The sequence below is a fragment of the Solanum dulcamara genome, chromosome 1 (genome assembly GCF_947179165.1).
Source record: "Solanum dulcamara chromosome 1, daSolDulc1.2, whole genome shotgun sequence".
Classification (NCBI taxonomy): domain Eukaryota; kingdom Viridiplantae; phylum Streptophyta; class Magnoliopsida; order Solanales; family Solanaceae; genus Solanum; species Solanum dulcamara.
The window spans coordinates 13,253,671-13,257,084 of NC_077237.1; positions in this window are offsets into that span (position 1 = coordinate 13,253,671).

Genomic DNA, 3,414 nt, shown 5'->3' on the forward strand with positions numbered 1-3,414 from the left:
GCTGAAATTTCAGGCCTGGACTCTAACTCTAGAAAATTTAGGCTCGGTGCTGCAAGGACGCGACGCGCCACTATAGCGCCAGAAAACAGCCTCAGTAGTTTGGTCCTTGGCGCGATGCGCCACTATTAGGTTGCAGGGTTTTTAAGCCTATTTTGACTTGGCGCTGCAGTGGCGTGGCACGCCACTATAGCGCCAGGTGAGTTTTTGTCCATTTATTTTCAGATTTTTGAGGAAGGGCAAATTGGACTTTTCCCCTAATTATATATACTCTTGCCTTGAATGATTTGGACTATTTTTTTAGTCTTGTGCCTCTCTCTAAAAAGACCTAATCTCCATTCTCTTCTTTCCCAAACATCTCCAACAAGATTTGCCCTCAAAAGCTCAAGGATTCAAGATCTTCAAGTCAAGTCTTGGTTTCTGGTAATATGATCTTCAAGCAAGGTGTGTAAGGCTAACCTAAAATATGGAATGAGTTCTTCCATATGCCCATAGAGGTGTTAGATAGAAGTTGTAAAAGATTTGAACCTTTGATGAAGGTTTTCTTGAAATTTCCTAAACTATAGAATATTACTAAAATGTATTAATGATGTTCTTGAGTTGACTTTGTTGAGAGTATGAATTCATTTATTCATTCACATGAACCGAAGATGAGATATCATTTTGGTCATAATTTATCTTGAGGGTGAGATTGATGGTTTTTATGTATAATAAAAATAATATTATTTTCATAGTGAAATGAGGTATTCTTTTACATGAGTTTGATGAAATTAATTTTTAGTTATATGAGAATTTTGGGATAGTTATGAATGTGAAAGGCATAAAAAGAAACGAAACCTTGGTAGAGCTAAAATGTCACTTTTGTTTCTATAAAGGGAATATAGAATTAAATAAAAATTTTGGAGCAAGATGTTTGATGATGGTGTGAATAATGACGTGATTGGTGGTTATTTAACATATGTAGAATGATTGATGAAGAGATTATGTTAATGAGGGTGTTGTGTGATGAAGTGGATTGGAGTCTAATATGATTATGTGATATGTGGTTTGCATAATTTGATTTGATTGGAGTCTTATGAACATTTTGAAAATAAATGATCTTTTGAGAAGGAGTTTTAAATAAATGATTGTGAACATTTTCCATAAACTATTTACACACTATTTTGAGTTCAAAGAATGATTATTTTCATCTATGATTTAAAAGGAGTTTAAGCATGAGTTGAGTTTGAGAAGACTTTTAATTATTTTTGAATATGAGTATTTTGAGTATAAATGAGTTGAGTATTTTTACATAAAAATGTCTATTTTGAGTTTGAGTTGAGGAGTTAAAATTATGTTTTAAATGCATCTACTATTTTCTGCATTCATTGAGTTGAGATGATATCAAATTTAAAGAAAAGAGTTTGATGATTTGAGATGAGTCAATTTGAAAGAAGGTCCAATGAGGCCAGATTTGATTGTGTTTTGAAAAGAGTCTATTGAGACTAAATGAGTATTTTGAGTATTTTACTCACTTGATAGATATGAGCATATTGAGTCTTGAGAGGAGTATCGAGCACCGAATTAGGTAAGAGTGTAGTCCATACTCAAACCAATAAACTACATCGCCAAACGTAGGAGAGGATTGAACCGTTAAAGTCGGATGTTTCCTAAATTACTGTCCTGACATGATAGGACTTGATTGGTTATGGTTCCATGATTGTTGATTCGTTCTTACCTTGGCAAGGTATGAACGGACGTGGCAACAACGTCGGCTTATTGTACTATCACTCGCTCATATGGTGATAGTTGTTGGTTAGAGAAACTCCCAATTGAATGGATTGTGCTTGATATGATTTGTTTGATTGTGATTGTAGATGATTGAGTTGAATTATAAAATATTGCATAACTTAATTTGTATATCTATTGAATTGAGTCCTTTGAATTTATGATGGAGTTGATTGCATATGATTGGATTGGATTGAATCAAAATATACATGGTTGGATTGGATTGGATGATATGTGATTGGATTGTGTATGATTGGATCAGATTAGGTGATATGTGATGGATTGGATTAAATAATATATGATTGGATAGTGTACGATTGGATTGGATTGGATCGGATTGTATATGATTGGATTGAGCCGATTGTATATGATTGGATTGGATTGGATGATACATGATTGGATGGGATCGAATTGTAAATGATTTGATTGAACTATATTGTACATGATTGGATTGGATTGTATGGTATGTGATTGGTCTTTTTCTAAAAATTACATTCTTACTTTAGACTTATGATACTTTGATTGAGTCTCTCTTATCTTTCTGATTTGAGATATTTGAACCAACGTTATTCTTCCTTGAGGTATGTTTCATTCTGCCATATTACATACTCCTATATTCTATGTACTGATGTCTATTTGGACTTGCATCATTTCATGATGCAGAGACAGGTTTAAGATATCATCAATACAAGCACCATTGAGGATCTATACATACTCAGTGTATTGGTGAGTCCTCCTCTACATTCGGAGGACACCGCTTATGTTATTCTTGCATTGAGTTAGCCCTTTTTATTTTGATTTGAGGTAGCCATGAACATGTCATTGGCACCAATTAGATAGTAGTGATAGAGGCTTCATAGACTAGATAGTGATGGGTCGATTGAGTATTTTCTTTCCTTGAATTATTCTTGTCCAACTATTTTCAATAACAAAGATTGGAGTTTGATTTGTTAGCCAATGACCTTTCTTTCTTGAGTTAGATCGCTGATTTGGATTGCCCACTAAACAAATTCTTTATTTTAAGCTTTCTGCTGATTGATTGATATTGAATGGATGTGTGAATGGACCAAGTAGATCGCTTGGGGACCAGCAATGATCTTCGAGTGCCAATCACGTCTAGGGTACCCTTCCAGGGCGTGACATTATGCATATTAGTTATATGTTATAGTTGTGTATTTTTTATGTCAGGATTTTTTTCCTTATATGGTAAACCAACCGAGCCTATAGTATATGTACCAGCAGAATATCTCTGTGTCATATGTAGGTTTTGATTTTGTAAACTTTTAGTTTCTGTGTTTCCATTTTTGGAGACAAAATCCTGCTTCTTTTAGTTGTTATTTACAAAAAATTGTTGCTTTAGCTGCTGCTACTTTATGTTGTGAAGTATAAGGAAAAGTTAAGATTTTAGGTTGGGATACGAAGAGTAACATCCCAAGAAACATGTTCTTGGCACGAAAAAAGTGGTAATTTTCCTTTTCTGTAGACTAAGTACTATTTGATGTTAAATTAGGACTCAATAGAAGCTGTATGAAAATGTCCTATCTTTAACACCCTCAGTCCTCTTTTGACTATTCTTTTTTACTGATTATAGGAGAAAAGGAATACTATGAAAGACAGTTTGAGCTATTGAAGTCATTCGAGGAAGTTGAT